We start from the raw sequence: 14,538 nt of genomic DNA on the forward strand, positions 1-14,538 counted from the left end.
GAGGACAACTTTGGTGGTGGGAATTCCCCTAATTAAATGTCAATATGTACCTAAATATTACTGTGAAAGATATGTAATCCACTTTGGTCAAAATAAAAATTATTATTGTAATAAAAAAATTACAGAGGCCTCACTGCATAGAGGACATAGGAGTCTAAGGTGCAAGGAATCTGTGGGCAGTGTCCCAGAAAGGAGAACAATGGAGGAAGCTTGTAGGTCTCTTCTTTGAGTTTCCATGGAATTCGTTGATGAATATTTAGCCACACATGTAAAGAACTACAGAGGAGCTTAAGTACACTTGTCCCTAGAGATCACTCTACCAATAAAGGTTAGTGAGCTGTTACTAGATAGATGCCATCCTCACTGATGGCAGAAGCATTCTCTGTTGATAACACTAAGATCAGACCTTAGTCCTAGGACTTTACTGGTCTCAAAAGGAGAGAAGAGAATCATCCTCAATAAAGATAAAATCAAGTTTTATATACTTCAACTAATTGACAAGAAACTTACCTGCTAGTCAGAACAAATTTTTTGTCCAATTCACAATACAGACCAGGCAAAGGGCCTGAGTTGAGGTGTATATGGGGTGCATTTACTGTACCTCCTCTTTCTATACAGTCAGTGTAAAGAACACAGCCTGTGGTAAGAATTGGGAGGCCTTATCTTTTCTTTTCTTTTTTTTTATTTTATATATATATATAATCCTTCACCAGCGCAACATTCCCATGATCAATATCCCAAGTGTCCTTCCTCCCCACCCTACACAGGCCTGTACTCTAGACAGGCTTATTTGGTTTTTTTTTTTCAGAACAAGTTTAATACTTTTTAAATTACAGGTATAATCTAGATACTCAACAATGCAAAGCCACTTGTAAATAACTATAGAAATATCAAGAAGCAAGTTATAAATACTCATAACTGTGGGTGACAGCCAAATAACAAATAAAGAAAAGGGAAGAAAAATAGTTAATAACTCTAACCCCAGAAATAAAAAGATAGTTAACAAAATTATAAAACAAAGATTTGGAGTGGAGACTGGGTCACATCTGTCTGTACTCAGGGCTTACTCCTATCTTTGCACTCAGGGTTTACTCCCAGTGGGGCTCATGGAACTACAAGGATGCCAGGGATAAAACCCGTGTTGGCCATATACAAGGCAAGTTCCCTACCCACTTTATTATCACTTGGCTCTCTAAAAAGAAAATGTTAAAGTTGTAGTAATGTTAATTTTATGTTAAAATAAATCAGTGATATTTTAAACTAATTACATCACTTTAAAGTATAATATAGCAGTGTAAAGCAGTTTGATCTCTTCCACCTTAAAAATAAAATATAGAAAAGCAATGATTTTAAATGACTAGTATAAAAATACTCAAATGTATTATACTCAAAAATCATGTTAAATGAAAAAGAAATTAAAATAAAACAGAAATATTAAAAATAAAAATTTTACTATCTAAGGTACCAAATTCACTCTCTCAAAAGCATTTGACTGAATTCAAGCATTTATAATTAAAAGTATTTGGCAGACTAGCATTAAAGACTCCTCAACTTTATATAGGATACTTGTAAAAAAAAATACATCACAGCTAACAGATTGTGCTGAAGGTCTGAGTCTCATTGAAACAGGCAAGTATGCTGTTTTTAAACAGTATATCATATGAAATTAATAAATTGTTGAGGTCTGCAATAAATGCTTTGCATGCGGGAAGGATGGGTTTGGTCCCTGGCTACATGTAGGGTTCTCCTAAGCGTCAGTTGGAGTGGCCTGTATGACTTTATCTCTATGTGTAGTCCCCAAAATGAGCAAAAATAAATACCTAATACAGAAGACATAAATTCCAATTCTCTTTTCCTCTACACAGGACTGATGATGTGCTGATTGCCCAAGGTACCTAGCCAGCCCATCAGTGTTAGGAAGAGAATGTTTTGCAACATGTTTCAATGTTCCTGATGAATATCTTCTCCTCCATCCCTTCTCCTTTACAGGCATTCATTTACCTTAGGAGAATAGAATTCATAAAGAGTCATTCAATTCTGCATGCCAAGTAAAATTTTTGAATCTGCAACAATAAAATTGTCTTATGGCCAGCCTTCATAGAAATAAAAAGCAATTTAAAAAATTCCTTCAGATATCATTGACATATTATGAGCTAAACTGGACAGATTAAAGCACAGTTTTTCCACAATACAGGGAGTAGATTAACTCTGCTGTCAAGACAGTGCTTGGAGACAGCATGTTCCCAGGAAGATGAATAGAGAACAGAGATATACTTAAGAACAGTCCACACTAGAGAGTGAGAGAGACAAAAACCAGCCTTTTGGAAATTTGGGGTGAATTGGACAGTGAGAGCTGAATTCTCTTTTGCTGCATATCAAGGCACCTCAAACTTACCTCCCAGAAATTTGATAGTGCCTTATATACCTTTTATTGGATGAATGGTGTGCAAAATTGGAGCAAGGAAAGCCTCTTCAACAAGTGGTGTTTGAAACTTGTTGGTCATATGCAAAAAATATGGTCACAGATCTCTTTCTAATGCAAAGTACAAAAGTCAAATAAAAATGAATTAAAGACCTCAATAAGATATAACAGAATCTGTTGTGTGCTTAGAGGAAAATATTGGCAGAACTCTCTGTGACATTCAAGTTAGAGAAGTCTTTAAGGATGAAACATCACTGACCATGCAAATGGAAGCAATTAAGAAGTGCCTACACTTGTGCATATTGTCAAAGAGCAATGATCAAAATACAAAGATAGTCCTCATACTGAGAAAATATTTTTTACCACTCACCCAACAAATATTTTGTTAATATCAAAATATTTAAATCACTGTAAAATTCTGCATGAAAAAAATCTAACATCATCGAAGATGAGAAGAAACATCCTCAAAAGATATATACAAATAATTAAAGGTTATGTGAAAAAAATGTTTCATGTCGCTAGTCATCAGGGAAAAGCAAATCAAAACAATGAGATATTACCTCACACCAGAAAGTCTGGAACATGTCAAAAATAGCAAAACAGCAACCTGTGTTGGTGAGAATTGGAGAAAAAGGGACCTTCATTGCCTTTTTGGTGGGAATGCTAACCGATCCAGCCTTCTTGGAAGTCAATATTATCACTTCTCAAAAAACTAGCAATTGAACTTCCATTTGATCCACAATCCCACTCCTCAGATATATCAAAACAATCCAAAAACACATTCCAAAAAAGGCATCTGCATTCCTATTCTCAATATCTTATTATTCACAATAGCCAGAATCTGGAAACTACCCCAGTGCCCAAGAACAGATGACTGGATAAAGAAACTATGGTACATATACACAGAATACTACTTGGCAGTAAGAAAGACATGCAATTTGCTGCTATGTGGAAAGATCTGGAGAGTATCATGTTGAATAATCAAAGTGAGAGTGACAGAACATAATAATATCTCTCATATGTGCAAAATAAAAGTAATGTCATAAGGGAATAGCAAAGCCCAAAAGGCCATAGAAACTAAGAGCAGAACTGTTCTTAAGCATGGAGTTAACCACTATATTGGAGGTGTATACAGATAAACAAGGAAAGAGAACATTAGGACAATGAGGATGGTAGTAGTGCCTGCTTTATAAACATATAATAAGACAGGATGGATATTGGGGACATTGGTAGAGTGAAGTGGACACTGGTAATGAAATTGGTTTTAATACATCATATGCCTGAAGTTAATCATAAAACATTGTGAAACTCTGTAATTCATAATGATTAATATTTTTTAAATTTTTTTAAAAGAGTCTGTGCCAAAGGCTACAGGATGAGATCACCAGAGAAGTGATAAAGATAGATAAAGGCAGTCTAGGAGACTTCTGTCCAATCATCATCACAGCAAAAGCTATATAGACTGAAACCATAGTACCTAAAATGAAAAAGTCCTTGTCATAGAGACAGTTGGGGGGGGGGGACAGAAGGGAAACTGGAAACATTGGTGGAGGAGATAAGTAGACACTGGTGAAGGGATTAGTATTTGAGCATTGTACATCTGAAACTCAACCATGAATAACTTTGTATTTCATGAAAATTCAATCAAAATAAATAAAAAGGGCTCCTGTGTTCTGAGGAGAAAGAGAAGACCATGACAAGTGACCAAATAGGCAAACCACAAGTCTTGAAGATTTTAACAGCTACCACAGAAAGAAATGGCTAGTTGACATAAAAAGAGTTCTTACTACTTCAGGACATGGTTTAAAACTGCTCTTCAAAATTTATCCTACAGTGATGGGATTATGAAAGTGGGGCCTATGGGAGAGGATTAGGTCATGAGGAAAAATCACCATGAATGAGATTAGTCCTTTTATAAAAGACCTGGAAAACTCCCTTGCCTCTTTACCACCATAAACTCATTCTATATCCTTAACAGAGTGAAAATGTAGTTAAATTCACTTTCAGCAGTTTGCATTTTTTTCTAGTCTCAATTAAAGAAACCATAATGCAATCAGTAAATATGTGAATTCCATTTTTTTCTAATAGCTAGTATAAATAACAATGCAAATAGGAGGAGGTACAATATGATGAAGGGCTGACTTCTTTCCAGTCACAGACTATTCCCATCCCTTGATGAATCAATCTTCACACAGAATCTGTAAGAGTTTATTACAACTCTAGTTCAGGTCATGAAGGTGGTAAATATTTCTTAAATGTAACAGAAAACCTTCACTGCAAAAAAGGAGAAAAATAAGTTGGACTTTATTTTAATTAAGAACAGGATCAAGCTTATTAAGAGACATTTTAAAATGAGAAGAGAGTAGCCATCAAAGAGAATGAAGATTTTCACCATACCTAAAGTCATTAATTTTGATTCATATTAGAACACATAAAACTTGCATAAACTAAAAAAGTAAGCTATGTGACTCAGTAGACACATGGATGAAAATTAAACAGACAACAAAGCTGGGATTCAGTTGTACAATAAACTCTCAAAGTTGCTTAACTTCATTAGCTATCTGGAAAATGAAAGTTAAAATGACCAAGAAATATTATTTTGAGCAAAATAAAAGTTCAAGTAAAATAGAAATAATCATGGGTAAAATAAAGATGTGGGGGGAAAAAAACGGGACTCTTTATGTGCCTCTCTTTGAAAATTCTCTTGGATTCTTTATACCCTCTTCAGACTTAAACCACCAAAATTGTAAGAATAAGAAACACATACATTCTTTTTTTTTTTTTTTTTAAAGATTTTTCTTTTTCTTTCTTTTTTTTTTTTTGTTTGTTTTGTTTTTCATTTTTGGGTTACACTCAGCAGTGTTCAAAGGTTACTACTGGCTCTGCTCTCAGAAATAGCTCCTGTCAGCTTGGGAGATCATATAGGACGCTGGAAATTGAACAGGGGTCCAACCAGGGTTGGCCACATGCAAGGCAAATGCCCTACAGCTGTGCTATCACTCTGGCTCTGACACATGCACTCTTGAACCATCAAGTGTATAGTGGTTTGCTACAGCAGTGAAAGAAAATTAACATACCCTCTTCCTTGTCTTGAGTGGAGGACAGACATCACCCCTTTCCCAAAGGGAACTTTATATTTCTCATTAGGGTCAAGGCTCAGAAATCCATTATACTTTCCTATTCCTCCAACACCATACCCGCATTTTGCCTTCTTTTATCTCCTGCAGAGAATAAGGAAGGGAAGGGAGTGTTTCGTTAGAAGGAACAGGTCTGTTGGGCTACATCTTGGGAAACTGGAGAGACTGCCTGGTTCTTCTTCCTTACTTACAGGTCTTTATAGGTACAGTTATTTTCAGTCTCTCAAGCCATATTTTGCTTTTCTGTTTCTATTCTAAAATAACAGAAGAAATCCAACTATATGCATTTAGACTTGGATCAGTGAGTGGTAAATGAAGCACAGATTCAAAGCAGCTTTTAAAAAAAATAATATGCTCTTTTTTTACATTCTAGTGATGAATATGTGTACATTGTTTTAAAAGTCTAATACCAGTATGAGTACTAATAATAATATGATTTTTCAAAACAGGGTTTATATTTTCTACACAAGATTCTTTACAAGAGTCAGCTAATATCCAAAGAAAGCTGAACAAGGAAGAGAGCTTGGTGTCTTATTTAGTGCTGTAACTTCCATTTATTACCTGATTAAGGCCTGCAACTGACGACCTGGGGGCATGAGTTTGGGGAGGTCAGGGACAATGTATGTAGTTGTCTGCACACCATAATCTGGATTTCACTTTGAAGATTCTAGTTTTTTCACTGTGCCTTTGAGGATTCTGTGACATGAATCTGCTTGCTGGTTCTCATCATTGTCTCCTCCCCCACTGCAGTTTGATTTCAGCATCCCAGCTCCGCTAAATCAGTTATGACTCATTCATCTATTTTCCAACCTTCCAAATTTTATTGACAATCTGGCTTGCTGTCATCTCTTCTTTCTTATCTTTGTGTCACTGCATAAAATTGTATATCCTCGTATTCTTTTACTATTATTGAAGGGGGCTCTGAGATAGAGATGAGATAAGCATGTGTAATTCATCTGCCTTAGTCATTTCTTTTGTTTCTTAAAATCCTTAGATTGTGTATGTGTACTGCAGAAAATAGTGCAGATTTTTTTTTTTAAATTCCCACTTCTTTGGCTAAATCAAACACTCTCTCCCATTTTGAACTTCAACAAAAATGCCTATAATCAAGTGCAATTCAATAAAGCTATAAAGCTTGTATGTTTCCTAGTAGCCATTTAGATAAAGTGTCAAATATGGTCTTCATTCGGGTTATTTTGTAGTACCTGGTTTCCATGGTCACAAGCTTTATATAAATGGAGTAAATAAACAAGGAAATAATGTATCTACCTCCTCAGTACCAGACATTTACAGCCTCAAATATTTATAAGTATAACAGACTTACTGAGTTTTCAACTATATCAAAATGGTTCTGTTTCCTAAAGGCTATATATACCTTTGCTATTGGTAGTTAAGGGGCATAAATAAAGCAAATTTTGGCTTTCAACAGGCAAATATTAAAGGAAAACTAAAATAGAGTCTCCCAGAAATTGATTTTAGTTTATTTTCAAAGACCATTGACTTTCTCAAAAGAACATTGACTTCATTTTTATTAGTATAAATTAAGGGTTTAGTATCTAAGCTTTTTTATACTTAATGACAATCAACATCAAAGTAAATTTATTTCATATCATGACAAATCATGACTTACTTCAATTGAGATGATCTAAGTCTTACATTTTTCATATTTAAATTTTATTTTCAGAAAAATCACATATATGTGATCTACCTTTATAGTAAAAATTTTTGGTATAAAAACATATATAATTTCTCTTTTTATTCTTTCTTCCTTTCTTTTTTTTTTGGGGGGGGGGCGTTTGGGACCACACTCAGCTTTGCTCAGTGGTTACTCTTAATTCTATGCTCAGAAATCACTCCTGGCAGACTCAGGGGACCATTTGGGATGTTGGGGATCGAACTTGGAACCTGGGTTGTCCTCAGGTCAGCTGAATGCAAAGCAAATACCCTGCCGCTGTGCTATTGCTCTGGCCCAGGTGTAAAATATATTTTAAATTTGTTGTACTGCAGATATCTAGAACTTGATTACTGAAATGTTGTGTTTACTTATTTTCTATTTGTTCAAAATAACTTTTAAATAGTTTTTGAGTCACCAGCCAAGCAAATAACTTTTTCCAAAAGATCTTTTTTAAGTAGCTTGACTTAAGAATCTTAGAAAAATACAGCAAACTTCAAATCAAAATATAGGAAAAAAAGATAGTGAATTGTAGGATTCTAGAGAGGCGTTCAGAAATCATTCTCAAGTTATATTAAATTTTACTTAAACTTTTGGGGTGATAGTGCTGGCAGGAATTAGGTGGGGGGAGTTGTGATGCGATAATAAAACATGAAACAGTTGTAGCTAATTAAAACTTCCCAGCTTTTTTTGTTTGTTTGTTTGTTTGTTTGTTTATTTTTTGGTTTTGATTTTTGGACAACACCAGATGGTGTTGAGGTGTTACTCATAGCTCTGTGCTCAGGAATCACTCCTGGCAGCTTGAGGAACTCTATGAGATGCAGGGTTTTGAACCTGGGTTGACCAGATGCAAGACAAACTTCAAACTCACTGTTCTCCAGCCCGCTCACTGCTATATTCTAAGATAATTAGCATATAATCAATCTAAATAGACCTCACACATATAAACCCTAAAATACTATATAGGTGAATAAAAGTAATCCTACATTAAAGTCAATTGAACTTAAAGGGAATGGGAGTGAAACTACTGGTAGAATTTTAACAATAATAATAATTGAAAAAAATGCTATTGTTGAACACAAGCACCAGATGGAATTTAAAGATCCGGCCACTGTTAGCAAGAGTTGCCTTTAAATGGTCATACAGATTTGTTCCAATGCTCTGACCTAGGTAACAGATCAGCATTGACCATTTCTTTGTTTAGTATGACCTAGTTATTTGGCAGTTGATGTAAAAAGTTGGCTGAAAAAAATCCAATAATCCAGTCTGTCAACTCAATAATTTGTGAAAAATTTCTAGAATTAGTCATTATTATTAATTCATACATGAGTCTCTTTTTAGAAAAACTATTGGGGTGAATGTGGAGCAAGCTGTGATGCAGAATTGCTGTGCATCACTGAATGAGTGGTCCTTAAGCTCACCCTTTTGCCCACAGGATACTTTGGGCCAGAATTCATTATCATAAATTTTTATTATTTTCAGTCAGTCGGATTTTATTGTTTACTTGTATTTGAATAAAGTCATATAAACATATGCCTTATATCCTTTTTTATTATTGAAGAGGGTTCTGGATCCGAGAAGAGTTACATATATATAGCATCTGTTTGCTTGTATATTATCTCTCTTCATTTTGATTAAAAAATATTTTTAGAGTACAAAAAAGAAATGTTTGCATATAAACTCCATAAAATATTACTCAGCTATAAAAAAGGATAAAATATTTCTATTAACTGCAATGTGGGTGGAGCAAGAGAATATTGTGTTAAGTGAAATAAGTCAGAGAGGTAGACATATATATTAACTCACTCGTGTGATATATAAAGAAACAAAGCAAGGGAATGGACATACATAATGATGATAAGCTGTTGACCTTTGACCACAGAATTGAGGTTACCAAGTGATGGTAGAAAGGAATTTGTAGGGAAAGAAAGAGCTATACTAGAAGTAACATGAGGACAGAGATGGAGGAATGGCACATTGATGTTGGCGGAAGTGCAGTAACTTTTTACATCAAAAGTTAAACATGAACAACATGGTAGCTATTTTACCTCAACTACAATAAAAACTTAAAAAATCCAATTTTCTATGAATTAAAATCAATCCACAAAACCAATGAAAACACAATATGATAACAAGTTGGTTACATTAACTTTTATAAAATATAATTATACCTTATTATTTGTAACTTGTGTGTTTCCCAGTCATATATAATTATATACTTTCATAAAAAGAAAAAGTAAAATTTATGTTACATGGTATTTCAAATAGACTTAAGTTTAATCAACTTGCAAAAGCTTTGGTGCTTTCTCCAATATCAGTTGTACTTTATCAAACTGAAATTAGATCCTTAAATGTAGTTCAAACTTTACAAGAAAAAAAAACTTTAGTGAAGCTATACTCAAAATTCTGAAGTATCCAAAAATCAATGATTTTTAGCCCCTGGTTACATTATTTAATTTACCTTATAAAAAAAGAGAAAAAAAATTAAAGCACCAGTATTTTTCCAGAAACAAAATTTTAATGAGAAGTATACATTACACTGCAGGGTGATTTTGTACAGTTGGTAAACACTCAATAAGTGATCTTTATCTTTTTATTATTCAAAAACTAAAGCTTTCTGAAATACTTGATATTTCTCCTCTGGAAATGACCTTTCATCTTGTCTTTAATGACATTTTTTCATGAAGGTTCGAGGTAGAATATATTCAACTAAGATAGACATATATGTAATCATCTGTAAGAACTAAATGAAGAAATGATAATGAATTTGAACAAAAGAAAATTCAATGAAAATTGAAGTCAGATCATTCTTTTATTTTCTGCTTGTTGGTATAAGGAAAATATTGAGTGGCATTTAACTTAAAATTGTAAATAGTACATCATATATGTTCTGGATTGAAGATAAAATTTAGGTCACAAGAGCTGGTGCATCATCAAAATAACTTAGGAGACTTGTTAAAATAATTGAATCCAGAGCCACCAAAAATGCCAGAAAGTGTAATTCATTAGGTGGGTTGGCATGAGATAAACAAAACTTATTGTGTTTCTGGCCTTTGAGTCCATTGGCAATGTTTAAATATCCTTTCCCTGACTACCTCTCTCTGACTTGCAAATTTTCCAAATAATATTAAGGATTTTGTTATTGCCACATTGTCAAAAGCCTTGCTATGACCATCCACTCTCAGGAACACTTTTCATTTATTTTCATATGTATCAGTCAGGATGGACTAAGGTTTGCTGAAGCAATAAAAAGCTCCAAATTGTCATTGGAGCAATTTATTTTTACTTAAATAAAGTTTTCAAAGAGCTTCCAGGCAACTTTTTAGCTCATGCCTGTGTAACCCAGTGTTCTTCCATCTCATACTTTCTTGTCTGCCATAAGTGCTATCATAGTTATTACAGTAAATAGAAGGGGACTGGAAAGTCAAAATTAGCAATCTAACCCTTTGGCCAAACAGCTACACTATAATTAATCAGGCAGGTAGATAGAGAAACACACACACACACACACACACACACACACACACACACCCACACTGGAAATAAAATTATTGGGATGTAATAAAAGTTAGGATGCAATAAAACCAAGAGATAGGACTTGAGGGAGTTGCTCCTTTTAAGATAAGACCTTTACCTGGTGCCACTGCAGACTCCTACCAAGAGAAGCTTCAGCAGGAACAAAGGCCAGAAAAAGAATATCTAACAAGATCATCAATTCCCCCCCACCTCCCAGACAACCACCCTAACAACAGGACTAGGTAGAAAGCCCCAAAGAGGTTAAGAGGTAACTTACCAAAGAGGTAAGTAGGGAAAACCTTATAAAAGCCTATTTAGAAGGAAAGATAGGAAGCACATGTCTTCCCTGAGCCTGCTCATGATGTTTGCATAGATGTCACAAGAATCTTAAAATGTGTACTTTTGTGTGTGTGTGTGTGTGTGTGTGTGTGTGTGTGGTTTTTGGGTCACACCCGGCAGTGCTCAGGGGTTATTCCTGGCTCCAGGCTCAGAAATTGCTCCCGGCAGGCACGGGGGACCATATGGGGCACCGGGATTCGAACCAATGACCTTCTGCATGAAAGGCAAACGCCTTACCTCCATGCCCCAAAATGTGTACTTTTATACTTTCCTATTTTAACTGGGAAGTGTATCAGGGCTCTCTTGATCTTTGAAAGTCACACAGCTTGAGCAGATGGTTATACTCAGGAAATATGGGCCTAGGGCTCTGAAGATGACCTGGGGCTATATATATATTTTTAAAAAGAGTATCTTTTGACACATGTATTACCTGGGCACATGGTACCCAAGTACATATCATTTTCATCTCCCCTCTTAAGATATGCACTTTTATGTTTTCATATTTTAATGCTGGGATGTATATTGGGGCTTTCTCTACCTTTGGAAAAAACCATGAGCAGGTTTCTCTCTCACATTTTCTTCCTCTTCCTTCCATTTCTCAGAATTTCCACATAAAACCTATTTTTTACTTTACTGCTCATGTCTTTCTGAAATTTTTTTTCCTGTTAGGGAAGGCAATGGACCCGAAAAAAACAGAAAAGATTTAGGACTGACTTTGTTTTTCTTGCCAGAGCAAGACCCATGGTCCTAGATCTTCCCAAACCTTGCCAGTGGCAGAGATAGATAGAGAAAAAGTTACAGATTCTCTTCGCAAGACTGCTGCCTCTCTCCTTTCACTTCACATAAATCACCAGGCATTTCAATTAGCATCAATTCTTCTCAATTATTTTTATCAACCAGAATTAGCACATTGATAAGCGTGATTTTCAGAGAGAGAAGTTTAATCTACATCAACTCAGAAATACAATAAAAAAGATAGTCACTAGCTATAGATACATTTATTTACTATGCTCATATCTCCCCCTTTCCTTCCATTGGGTATTGGTGACATGGTTAAGGTCTTACACACACTGGATGTGATGCTTACATGCACCTGCCTATAGCACTGCTTTAATCACTTGTGGTGCTGGGGATCACAGACTACAGAGCTGCCAGGAACAAAGAGAAGGGCCACAGGGATCATGCTCAGGACTTGTAGAAATACGAAGATCAAATGTGTGACATCTCATTGAAGGCAATGCCTCAGCTAGCTTTGGTCCGGTTGTGTTAAAGAACCCCTTGTTTTTCCTTATACATTGTGTGGTCTCTCGTTTCTTTATATTTTGCCATTGGTGTCACCCATTCTACTAGAGGGAACTCAAAGAAATTCTCTAATGTGACTGGCCAAAGCTCTGGTGAGGTACCCTCTGAAACCTTAACACTTCTATTTTTTAATAATAAATGTATTCGTCTCTTGGCTTATTTTGTTCTTATTCTGTTTTCCTACTAAATTTCTAATATATGAGAAAAAGATCATTATTTTGTTTTATCACACATGTTCATCTCTCTGCCTGTTTATTTTATAATGAATTTTCAAAGAAATTCTTAAATGAATAGATGACGATAGAAAGCTGCTGCCTAGCAGCATTCAGATAGTGAGAAATTTAAATGAAGCTAACAGAAAAAAAATTACATATCAACTGATTATTCCTTGAACCTGGGAGAATTAGATGATTAAACATTTATTGAATACCTGTATTTTCCTAGACTTGCAAAATTGATTGCACCAAGATGATCACATCTCATGTTTATAGTATCTTCTGGTAAAGAAGGTACTAAAGTACTAGATTCTGTCATCTTATGATAAACTGGCAGTGATTATCTGTTTTATGAATGCTTCATTTTTTTCAAACAAAATTCACAGTAGGGCTTTTTTCAATAGCAATCTCCCCAGGAGACCTTAAAAATAGGATGCAATTAAAATACAAGCTCTTAGAAATATATCTACTAAGTCAACTTTATTTGTACCAATGCTGTAGTTATATGAAAGTTTTCAATAGAAAGACATGACGAAACCCAGACATAACATTTTAGAAGCCATCTTGGTTGTTCAGAATATTTCGTCTTATTTCTAAACTCCCTCTAGTGTCTAAAAAGAGTAAAATCGATTGATAGGGGCAAAACATTTAAATACAGAGTTTAAAAGGAATAGGAGAGATCGTCGAAATTATTTGTGTTGAAATTTTATTTCTTAGCTTTTTCCTTTGTCATACTAAGATGTAGCCAATAAAGAAAATTGTAGGTGACTAGCTTGTACAATATGATTTGGATACCTTGTGACAGGATTCCCTGCATCAAGTTGATTATTGCATATATCATCATCTTACACATTTTCTGTTTTGTGTGCTTGTGTATAATCCAAAACTTAAGTTCTACTGTAAATGCTATGTTCAAACACATGAAAATGTATCTAAAAGGAAGTATGTACAATAGCTCATTAGCTTACTAAATGTGTACAGTGTGCACACACGGAATTTCAATAATTGTGAGGCAAAAATAAAATCCCAAACAAAAATGTTTACTTATTATCTGTGCCTTTAAAAATGTGTATAAAGGGACCAAAGTGATAATACAGCAAGTAGGGCTTTTGCTTCATATCAGCTGGCATGGGTTCAATCTCCAACATCCCATATGGTCCCCAGAGCTGGCCAGGAATGAATCCTGAGTGCAGAGCCAGGAGTAATCCCTGAGCGCTGCCAGGTATGGCCCACAAGCCAAATATGTACATAGAATACATATAATATATAATATAATATATTAATAAATATAAATTATATATTAAAATGTGTATTGAAGAAGTTTGATCTGGGATGGTCTACTAGGTTGGTTGGCTGTTCAATCCCTGGCCCTCTGAACATAGTTAGGAATGATTCCTGAATGCAGAAGCAGGAGTTTAACAAGGTGCAGCCCCTAAAATAAAAATCAAGCTATTAGTGATTATTTCTATTCCAAATTAAAGGTATTCACTGGGAATTTTAACTATATACAATTATACATATTGGGGCCCGAGTAATAGCACAGAGGTAGGGCATTTCAATTGCTCATGACCAACCCAGGATGGACCCGGGTTTGATCCCCAATATCCCATATGGTCCCCTGAGCCTTGTAGGAGAGATTTCTGAGTGCAGAGCCAGGAGTAACCCTGAGAGCCACTGGGCATGGACCCAAAACTAAATACTACTAATAAAAATAGTAATATATACTTTGTAAAAACTTGTTTTAATAGATAAACATAATTTACTGAATAATTTACTAAAATAAATTATTACTAGACATACCAACTCAAGTATTTACATTTCATACTTCTCTTATAAAACAAAATACATATTACATAATATTTCTGCTTGCACTTTTGTATGCATATATTTTTAATTTTTTAATTTTAATTTTAATTTTTGGGCCACACTGGTGAT

At 34.7% G+C, this 14,538-nt stretch overlaps 1 non-coding gene across 1 annotated transcript; it reads right to left on the bottom strand.

The window, feature by feature from the left end:
• Positions 1 to 526: 526 nt before the first annotated feature.
• On the bottom strand, positions 527 to 659 carry LOC126002555 (small nucleolar RNA SNORA51). Its single transcript, XR_007493242.1, has one exon. It is a non-coding gene; the product is annotated as a small nucleolar RNA SNORA51 (small nucleolar RNA).
• Between the last annotated feature and the right edge of the window lie 13,879 nt (positions 660 to 14,538).

Source organism: Suncus etruscus, chromosome 2, assembly GCF_024139225.1.
Source record: "Suncus etruscus isolate mSunEtr1 chromosome 2, mSunEtr1.pri.cur, whole genome shotgun sequence".
Taxonomy (NCBI): Eukaryota; Metazoa; Chordata; class Mammalia; order Eulipotyphla; family Soricidae; genus Suncus; species Suncus etruscus.